The sequence below is a fragment of the Scardinius erythrophthalmus genome (assembly GCF_964197995.2).
Source record: "Scardinius erythrophthalmus genome assembly, chromosome: 17".
Lineage (NCBI taxonomy): Eukaryota > Metazoa > Chordata > Actinopteri > Cypriniformes > Leuciscidae > Scardinius > Scardinius erythrophthalmus.
In genome coordinates, this window is record NC_138237.1 from 2399175 (window position 1) to 2410895 (window position 11721).

The window sequence follows — 11721 nt, forward strand, 5'->3', positions numbered from 1 at the left end:
ATTTTACTAGTCACAACTGCGTTTTTACTCGTCTTATGTTATGACTAGTCAGAACGGCCACTGGAGAGTTCAATTAAAAATCTTACTAGTAAAATAAAAAATCGTACTAGTAACATTTGGAATAAATACTAGTATCTAATAAATAGGTACTAGTATCTATTGAATAAGTACTAGTAGCTAATTTATAAGTACTAGTATCTAATTAATAGGTACTAGTATCTAAAGAATAAGTACTAGTATCTAAAGAATAAGTACTAGTATCTATTTAATAAGTACTAGTATCTAATTAATAAGCACTAGTATCTAAATAATAGGCACTAGTACCTAAAGAATAAGCACTAGTAGCTAATGAATAAGTACTAGTAGCATGAAAATAGAGACTAGTCGGTTTAAATGATTAAATGTTAAAACGGCTTGCCATAGTCAGGAATCCTTGTTCCTGTCTCTGCCACTATAAGAGCAGAGCAGACTCTGTATTCAGTGTGTTCTCCTGTATCTACTGATGACACTGGGATTCTCACTGCATGACTTTATTTTATAGTCATCTCTCTTCTTCTCACAGGTGAGGAACATGTTTCTAAATGCATAATTTAATTATTCATTCAAGCTTACTTTACTGAGGAGCTTTATTTTCGGACTGGATTATTTGCTATTTTACAATAAATACTTTGATAGCTGGTACTTGTAAATTATTGAATGTTTGTAAAATTGTAATTATTGTTTGTCTCTATTCCTTGTTTCATTGTTTAAATTAGATGTAAATCAGGAAGAAACACATGAAGACATAAAGAGTGAAAACATGAATACAGATCAGACTGTGAGTAGACTAATATCAGTCATTATATATATATATGTATGTATGTATGTATGTATAAGACTAATGCAGTGCAAAATATGAAAAGACAATGCAGAAAAGCAGAGCGCATGTGGCGGAAGACAAAACTTGTAGTCCATTATAACATCTACAAAGACAGCCTTCATGCTTTCAATATGGAACTAGGCAAAGCTAGACAGACTTTCTTCTCAAATATTATAAACAGTAATTTAAACAACACACGCACTCTTTTTGCTACTGTAGAGAGACTGACAAACCCCCCAAGCCAGATTCCCAGTGAAATGCTCTCAGACAGCAAGTGCAGTGAGTTTGCTTCTTTCTTCTCTGAGAAAATCAATAATATCAGAAAGGTGATCAGCACATCCTTGAGTTGCGCTGGGGTCAGACAGATCAGACCACCTGAGAAAGTAGTTACTATATCTGATTTCAAAGAAATTGATGGCAAAATTTTGGAAGAAACCGTATAGCACCTTAAAACATCAACATGCGCTCTTGACACACTTCCCACATCATTTTTCAAAAGTGTGTTAAACAGTTTAGAAGCAGATCTTCTAGAAGTGGTAAATGCTTCACTTCTCTCTGGGAGTTTTCCAAACTCCCTGAAAACTGCAGTTGTCAAGCCCCTCCTGAAAAAGAGTAATCTGGATAAGACCATATTAAGCAACTATAGGCCGATCTCAAATCTTCCTTTCATAGGCAAGATCATTGAAAAAGTTGTCTTCAATCAGCTGAACAAATTCTTATGCTCGAACGGATACTTTGACAATTTTCAATCTGGTTTCCGACCGCACCACAGCACAGAGACAGCGCTCATAAAGATAATAAACGATATTCGCTTAAATACTGATTCAGGCAAATTATCAGTGCTGGTGCTACTCGACCTCAGTGCTGCATTTGACACTGTCGATCACAACATACCACATGACAGGCTGGAAAACTGGGTGGGGCTTTCTGGGATAGTCTTAAAATGGTTCAGGTCATACTTAGATGGGAGAGGTTATTATGTGAGTATAGGAGACCATAAGTCTGAGTGGACATCCATGACATGCGGAGTCCCTCAAGGCTCAATTCTTGCGCCACTCCTGTTCAACCTGTATATGCTCCCAATGAGCCAAATAATGAGAAAGAACCAGATCTCTTACCACAGCTATGCAGACGACACACAGCTCTACTTAGCCCTATCACCTAACGATTACAGCCCCATTGACTCCCTGTGCCAATGCATCGATGAAGTCAACAGTTGGATGTGTCAAAACTTTCTTCAGTTAAACAAAGACAAAACTGAAGTCATTGCATTTGGAAACATACCTTCACTCTAGGGGTCAAACAACTAAACATCAAGTCAGGAATCTTGGTGTGACACTAGAGTCACTAGATCTTGGTATTTCTAGCTGATATGATCCTAGTGATCTGAGTGATCTGTTGGGTTTATATTCAGTGAGCATATCTGCGATATATTGAGGTCCTAGACCATTGAATGATTTATATACCGAAGGCTATATAAAGGCTAACATGTGAAGGCTATGTGATGATGTGGGGCTATTTTAATTACAAAGGCCAAGGGAACTTTATCATGATGCATAATATCCTGGATCCATGAAGTAACTGGCCTTTAAAAATAAAAAAGACCTCAGTTTCAGTAGTCATGTCAAAGCAATAACTAACTCAGCATACTATCATCTCAAAAATATTGCAAGAATTAGATGCTTTGTTTCCAGACAAGACTTAGAGAAACTTGTGCATGCTTTCATCACCAGCAGGGTGGATTACTGTAATGGACTCCTCACTGGCCTTCCCAAAAAGACCATAAGACAGTTGCAGCTCATACAGAACGCTGCCGCCAGGATTCTGAGCAGAACCAGAAAATATGAACATATCACACCAGTCCTCAGGTCTTTACACTGGCTCCCAGTTAAATTTAGGATTGCTTTTAAAGTATTATTACTGGTATATAAATCATTCAATGGTCTAGGACCTCAATATATCGCAGATATGCTCACTGAATATAAACCCAACAGATCACTCAGATCACTAGGATCATATCAGCTAGAAATACCCAGGGTTCACTCTAAACATGGCGAGTCCGCTTTTAGCTATTATGCTGGACCAGCTTCCAGAGGGGATCAGGCGTGCTCCTACTGTAGTCACTTTCAAATCCAGACTCAAAACACATCTGTTTAGCTATGCATTTAATGAATGAGCACTGTGCCAATGTTAGTCCGACTGTACTGTACTGTATTATTTTTATTATTTTTATTTCTTCTATGTAAAGCACTTTGAATTGTCATTGTGTATGAAATGTGCTATATAAATAAACTTGCCTTGCCTTGCCTAATGTCAGTATAATTAAATCATGTGAAACCAAGCTTGAATTATTTTTTATGCGTTTTGCATGAAGGGCTTTAATAGCTGACACATATAACATTTTACAACTATAACATGAGTGAATCTATTATCTGAATCTATATTATCAGTTCAGTCTCTGTATTATAATTATAATAATAATAATGCGTTTATTTTATATAGCGCCTTTCAGGAAACTCAAGGTAGCTTTACAATAAAGTACAATATACACTCACCTAAAGGATTATTAGGAACACCTGTTCAATTTCTCATTAATGCAATTATCTAATCAACCAATCACATGGCAGTTGCTTCAATGCATTTAGGGGTGTGGTTCTGGTCAAGACAATCTCCTGAACTCCAAACTGAATGTCAGAATGGGAAAGAAAGGTGATTTAAGCAATTTTGAGCGTGGCATGGTTGTTGGTGCCAGACGGGCCAGTCTGAGTATTTCACAATCTGCTCAGTTACTGGGATTTTCACGCACAACCATTTCTAGGGTTTACAAAGAATGGTGTGAAAAGGGAAAAACATCCAGTATGCGGCAGTCCTGTGGGCGAAAATGCCTTGTTGATGCTAGAGGTCAGAGGAGAATGGGCCGACTGAGTCAAGCTGATAGAAGAGCAACTTTGACTGAAATAACCACTCGTTACAACCGAGGCATGCAGCAAAGCATTTGTGAAGCCACAACACGCACAACCTTGAGGCGGATGGGCTACAACAGCAGAAGACCCCACCGGGTACCACTCATCTCCGCTACAAATAGGAAAAAGAGGCTACAATTTGCACGAGCTCACCAAAATTAGACAGTTGAAGACTAGAAAATGTTGCCTGGTCTGATGAGTCTCGATTTCTGTTGAGACATTCAGATGGTAGAGTCAGAATTTGGCGTAAACAGAATGAGAACATGGATCCATCATGCCTTGTTACCACTGTGCAGGCTGGTGGTGGTGGTGTAATGGTGTGGGGGATGTTTTCTTGGCACACTTTAGGCCCCTTAGTGCCAATTGGGCATCGTTTAAATGCCACGGCCTACCTGAGCATTGTTTCTGACCATGTCCATCCCTTTATGACCACCATGTACCCATCCTCTGATGGCTACTTCCAGCAGGATAATGCACCATGTCACAAAGCTTGAATCATTTCAAATTGGTTTCTTGAACATGACAATGAGTTCACTGTACTAAAATGGCCCCCACAGTCACCAGATCTCAACCCAATAGAGCATCTTTGGGATGTGGTGGAACGGGAGCTTCGTGCCCTGGAGTGCTTTGAATGTGATAAGGAATATCTTGTATTGAATACGGAAGCGTACCGGTAGCCAGTGAAGAAAGAATTGCAGTAGACAAGCCGTGAAGTGATGAAAGCGTGAACTAGGGTCTCAGCATCACTGATATTCAGAAATAGACGTAAGCGAGCGATATTGCGTAGGTGAAAGAAGGAAGACTTAGTGAGTGAGGAGATGTGTGGAAGGAAGGAAAGAGAGGAATCAAAGATTATACCAAGGTTTTTGACAGTGGTGGAAGGTTGAACCAAAACTCCAGCAATGTTAACATTGTCAACAGAAACGGGATGTAATTTGAGGTGAACTAATAAGAAGTAGATCTGTTTTATCAGTGTTGAGTTTGAGAAAATTACTGGTCATCCAAGAATTTATATGATCAATACAAGCTGATATGGAATTACTGAGGAAAGGAGCAATGGAAGTTAAAGCCATGATGACGGATGATGTTACCTAGTGGGAGCATGTAGATGATGAAGAGGAGAGGCCCAAGAACAGAACCCTGGGGAACACCGTGTGGGACAGAGGCAGGAGTGGACTTAGCCTGGCGGATAGAGATGTAATGCTGGCGACCAGACAGGTAGGAGGTAAACCAGGTGAACCAGGATAGGTCTGCTGAGTTACTTATGACAGGTGCTGGAGAGTTGGTGAGTTTATTGACTAAAGAGAAAAGTGCTTTGGGTCGAGAAGATGCATTATTAATAATAGTAGAGTAGTAACTAGAGCGTGCAGTGTTTATAGCAGATTTGTACAACTGGATATGGTCAGTGTAAGCAGTAAGGTGAACAGTCAAACCAGTTTTCTTGTAAAGGCGTTCAAGACGACGACCAGCTGTTTTTAGATTGCGAAGTGCAGGGGTAAACCAGGGAGCCGTGTGTGTAGAAGGTACAACTCTACTTATAAGAGGTGCTCCACTTTTTAAAACATCTCGTGGCACGAATGTCCCAATTCTACAAATATATTAAACATCTCCAGTTAACTGGCAGAGCATTCATTTCGTTCGTTTTTTAAATAAGAGACGATCTAGTGCTGAAATGTGTTTTTTAAATCAAGTGATCAAAGTGCTCGTTGCCACTACGATCAGTGGCACGGATACAGTGTTTTCTCGTGTGGCTCGCACACACGCCGCACTGTCTTCACTCGGACGCGCGCTTCAATCCGTTGCGTTGCGGATACTCTCTAGTCGTTCTGATGAAATCGCAAAACATAATACACACAAACGTGTCCCTGCTTGATATACAACCACTGATGAACATAATTGGTTTTGATGAGAAAAAAAAAAACTATACGTGTGCGGATTAGAACCCAGAAACTCTGACACGGTTGGCGAAGGTTCTACCACTGGACCTTTAAGGTATACATTGTTCAAAGAGGCGGATCTATGTATTTATTCACACGAAAATTCTCGGCACTGACAACATATATTAGGCTACATCTCATTAAATGACAAATTAAACCATGTAGCCTACTATTTAAATCGATTGCTGGACATGGTAATGTTATTGTACATATATCTGATTTAGCAAAGTTACGCCACTCGGCGTGTATATAAGATTAAAAAACTGAGGCCCCTCCGTATATTCACCAGGCCCACCTATTAATGACGTTCTGTAATTTAATACTGTGAAGCTGCTTTGATACAATCTGTATTGTGAAAAGCGCTATACAAATATACTTGACTTGACTTGACTTGACTTGACTTGACTTGTATCCGCCACTGGATCAGACAGTCCAATTTGAGAACCAAGCACGAAAACATTGAGTAGACCAGCAGTGCAGACCAGATCCAGTGTGTGACCTTTTGAGTGTGTAGCAAAATCGACATGTTGTACAAGATTGAAATATTCAAACACTGACAAGAGTTCACATGATTCTGCACAAACAGTATCAACATGTATGTTGAAATCACCAAGTAATACAGTGCTATGCATACGTTTAGACACCCATGCTAAAGTTGACTAAAAAGAGGAATTAAAAAAAATCCATCCATCCATCCATCTTCTACCGCTTATCCGGGGCCGGGTCGCGGGGGCAGCAGTCTAAGCAGGGATGCCCAGACTTCCCTCTCCCTAGACACTTCCTCCAGCTCTTCCGGGGGGACACCGAGGCGTTCCCAGGCCAGCCGGGAGACATAGTCTCTCCAGCGTGTCCTAGGTCTTCCCCGGGGTCTCCTCCCGGTGGGACATGCCCGGAACACCTTCCCGGGAAGGCGTCCAGGAGGCATCCGGAAAAGATGCCCGAGCCACCTCAACTGACCCCTCTCGATGTGGAGGAGCAGCGGCTCTACTCTGAGCTCCTCCCGAGTGACCGAGCTTCTCACCCTATCTCTAAGGGATCGCCCAGCCACCCTGCGGAGAAAGCTCATTTCGGCCGCTTGTATCCGGGATCTTGTCCTTTCGGTCATGACCCACAGCTCATGACCATAGGTGAGAGTAGGAACGTAGATTGACTGGTAAATCGAGAGCTTCGCCTTGTGGCTCAGCTCCTTCTTCACCACGACAGACCGGTACAGGGACCGCATTACTGCAGAAGCTGCACCGATCCGCCTGTCAATCTCCCGTTCCATCCTTCCCTCACTCGTGAACAAGACCCCAAGATACTTGAACTCCTCCACTTGAGGCAGGAGCTCTCCACCAACCTGAAGCAGGCAAACCACCCTTTTCCGACTGAGAACCATGGCCTCGGACTTGGAGGTGCTGATTTTCATCCCAGCCGCTTCACACTCGGCTGCAAACCGTCCCAGTGCATGCTGGAGGTCCTGGTCCGATGAGGCCAACACGACAACATCATCCGCAAAGAGCAGAGATGAAATCGTGTGGTCCCCAAACCTGACCCCCTCCGGCCCCTGGCTGTGCCTAGAAATTCTGTCCATAAAAATTATGAACAGAACCGGTGACAAAGGGCAGCCCTGCCGGAGTCCAACACGCACCGGGAACAAGTCTGACTTACTGCTGGCTAGGGCTGTCACGATATTAGATTTTTCACACCACGGTTATTGTGGCCAAAAGAATTCACGATATCGATATATCGCGATATCTATAGAATATATGGGGGGGTACTCAATCTATGGCAAATTTTTGTGAAGGAAGACAAGCATGTGAAGTTTATCTGGTTTCAAACTGAAGCCAAACACTGTCTGAAGGTTTCCTGAAGAACTGAAAAGCTCTTAAACCTGTTGTTGCACTGGCGCCAATAAAGTCATGCAGATAGCAGATTTGAATAAAAAAATCAAGTGCAAATACAAATACAAAAATAAGATGAGTAAAGAAAACGGGGTTCTTAATTTTAATAATCACCCTTTATTAAATATATGAACACAGAAACCCCCTGTTAACAGTTAATGTCACGTTTCCCATTCCATGATGACTTGTAAAATAATAGTTTTTTAGAGTTTTTTATAGTATAAATAGACTATTTACTATCTGTACAATTAAATACAATAGTTGCTGAGTCTGTGATCTGAACACTTTTTTCTGCGCTCTGTGTCGCGGCAGGATTTTGAACAAGGTCCTGAGCCGTTGCTGGGCGACGCGGACAGACGCCGAATAGAACCGCGCTGTGCTTCTCGTCCGGTGTGTGTACACTCATACAGAATGTGTTCGAATTTTAAAGACGTGGCGCTGCGCTTCTCGTCCGGTGTGCGACCACCTCTAAGGTGCTGTTTTCTTTGAAGCCGAAGAACTCTGTTGTTAATACTGGCGAGCTCAGCTTACTTTTTTCGGGTGTGGACAGAGTGTTTCACTCTAGCTGCGCGGGCGCGGACGAGCGCTGCGTCTAGAAAACGCCAATATCACCAATACCGGTATATTGTATTGCTCTAAATTAACACGATGTCGATATTTCATGCTTTGAATATCACGATTATCGTCAATACCGGTATATTGCGACACCCCTACTGCTGGCAATACGAACCAAGCTCCTGCTCCGGTCGTACAGGGACCGGATAGCCCTTAGCAAAGGGCCCCGGACCCCATACTCCCGGAGCAAAAAATCATCTTTTGGAAATTGAACTTAATGCCTTAATTAAAAAAATTTGGAAAAAGCCAACTTTTAAGGACACCAATTTTCTTTGTGAATGAATAATGTATCGTAAATAAATAAATGTTCTTCCTTAAAATACAGGGTGCATAAGTGTGGACACCCCTATGTTAAATTCCCATAGAGGCAGGCAGATTTTTATTTTTAAAGGCCAGTTACAGATCCAGGATACTATGCATCATGATAAAGTTCCCTTGGCCTTGGGAATTAAAATAGCCCCACATCATCACATAGCCTTCACCATACCTAGAGATTGGCATGGTTTTATTTCAGTTAGCCTAATAGCTGGTTTGATTTGCATTGAGAGATGATCTTATGGAAAGTACTCCACACTTATGCACCCTGTATTTTAAGGAAGAACATTTATTTATTTATGATAGGCTTAAAGGTCCTTAAAGGTTGGATATTTCCAAAAAAAATTAATTAAGGCATTAAGTTCAATTTCCAAAAGATGATTTTTTATTCCTCTTTTTAGTCAACTTTAGCATGGGTGTCTAAACTTATGCATAGCACTGTATAACACAAGGGGATAAGGCAGAGGGTTAACAGTTCATGCAGTTCACTGAAGAAATTTGAGAAAGATTTAGGTGGACGATAGAGGAGAATCAAGAGCATTGGAGATGTACCAGAAACTTTGAGAATTAAATATTCAAAGGTTGAAGTCACATGAAAGTCAATAGTTTTGACTGGAATGCTGCTGCGGTAAACAGCAGCCAGGCCACCACCCCTTGATGTCAAACGAGGTTTGGCCAGGTAGCTGTATCCAGAGGGAGTGAGAAGATTTTGGTGGAAATAGTCATTAGGAGTTTGCCATGTTTCAGTGAGGAGCAATAAGTCGACGTTTTTCTCAGTTAGTAGCCTAGAGCACAAAGCACAGTAGCCTTATCTGTGAGAAACCGACAGTTAAACAGCGCAACTGCAGGATGAAACGCGCAGACATTGCGTGTAAGTAGATTAGTCAGAGACAGATCACAGGAAACAGTTTTTAATGAGGTAAGATTTATTCCACGGTGAGTAGACGGCAGCATAGAATAGCGGGTATCCGAGCGGTTCGACCAGATGGAAGGAATGGCTGAAGACGACGGGGAGCGCGATAAGAAATGGAGGCGACAGGAACGATGGACATAGCGCGGTCGCCTAGCAATCCCGAGCTCCGTGCAGAGCCTGTATGTAGTCGCGTCGAGGATGAGTTTTCATGTAACGCAGTTGGAGTAGCGAGTAGTTAAGCGCCATAGGTATGGCACAACAGAGTAGCCCAGAGTTAAAACTCTAAGCAGTGCAGGGACTGGGACGTTGCGTGCAGTATGCATAATTAGACCGCGGACACGTAGAAACAACACGACATCACTGGCAATTGAAGAACGCACTTCTCTTGCAATAAAGTGCAAGAAAGCAGCAACACTAATAAAAACGCAAATTTTGCACGATCAACGCAGCATGAAGACCTTATCAGAATAATTAAATGATAGGGGGTAACCTACCATTCAACAAACTGTCCACGATTGATAAGCAAAGGAGTGGAGACTCACCGGCCACCTACGTAGAAGGTACAATGGAGTAGCGCGAAGATCGGCAGATAGCAGCAGAGTAGTGTGAGTTGTGCGAGTTGAATGAGTACCAGTGATAAGTTGGGAAGTTGTCAGTGTCCGCGTTATATCCACAGTAAAATCCACAGGGAAATGACAGTAATAAAGTCCAAGCATATGTCCAGTTCAGCAAGAAAAGAGATGACACGGTAGACGCGAAACAAACAAACAAAACAAAAGTTCCAGCGTGAAGCGGCAGCCAGGCGTGCACAGCGCACTCACACAGGAAGAGGAAGAATTATGATGATAACGGGTTGTTTTCTTCATTTCCAGTCTCTGTTGATCCAGTCGGAGCTGTAAAGTGTCGTTCTGATGAATCAAATATGATCAAACATGAGGTGAGAAGAGAAAGATGTTTATGATCAGGACTCACACATAAACTCACATTTCTATATTTGTCATTTCTCATCATCATTGATTATTGTGAATATTGTAGAGTTAATCTGAGATGCTGTAATAACACTGAGCTCATGCAGATGTTGATCAGGAGTTGATCTGATGTCTCGTGATATGATGTTATATCGCTTTAATGAAACTCTGTCTGTGTGATTGAACAGATTCAAATGAAGAGGAGAAAGAAAATCAGCAGAAATCACAGATCAGCAGAAAACAAGAAGACTGAGAGAAAAATGGAGGACAGAAATGAGACACAAACCAGTGGATCACCAGAGAAAAGAGGACAGATACTTGATAGATGTGACAGTATGGAGAAACTAAATCCAAACTGTGAGTGTTTGATTATTACTGAACTTCAGTCCTTAGTTTTACTGTCAGATTTACTGTTGTTTCTCTCCTGTCATAAAGTGTCACATTCAGACAAATTCATCAGACTGACTTTCTGCAGTTATTAAACATTTACAGATTGTGTTTAATTGACAGAAAAGTTATTGATTAAGAACATATTAAATGAATAAATTCAAAGCAATGTATTTGATGATAATCTAATATGTATATTTCTAGTCTAATGATCCAGGCGAGCCTGTAAAGTTTGATTCTGATGTCAAAACTGAGGAGAGATTCTCATCAAACCCTTCATCATGTTCTCAAGATCATCATCATCATCATCATCATCATTGGTCTATTCACTCCTGTCTTCTGGAATCTTCTACACACTCTTCTGAACACAAACACACTCATCAAGATCTTCTTTCTCAGTCTGAACTCGCAATGTTCTCCATTAGTAATCTATAGTATTGATCTACTGTAAATATTTCACACACACTGTTTCTCTTCCTCTGATGACAGTGACTGATGAAGCTTTCTCTCTCACACACACACACACACACACACACACACACACACACACACACACACACACACACACACACACACACACACACACACACACACACACACACACACACACATACACACACACACACACACATACACACACACACACACACACACACACACACACACACACAGCTCAGTGTGTTCAGTTGATGGATCAGCATGTGTTTTGATTGTGTGAAACTGAAGAAACCTGCACTAAAACACCAGGAGAACAAGCAAACGCCACACACACACACACACACACACGCACGCATGCACGCACGCACGCACGCACACACACACACACACACACACACACTTTAGGACTTAAACTAGGACTTTCTGACTGTGAGGAAACAGTG

At 41.7% G+C, this 11721-nt stretch overlaps 1 long non-coding RNA gene across 1 annotated transcript; it reads left to right on the forward strand.

Annotated features, from left to right (window-relative positions):
* The first annotated feature begins 496 nt into the window (after positions 1 to 496).
* On the forward strand, positions 497 to 10422 carry LOC308705893. The gene is made up of 3 exons (XR_014031979.1): positions 497 to 562; positions 756 to 817; positions 10358 to 10422. It is a non-coding gene; the product is annotated as an uncharacterized lncRNA (long non-coding RNA).
* Positions 10423 to 11721: the final 1299 nt, after the last annotated feature.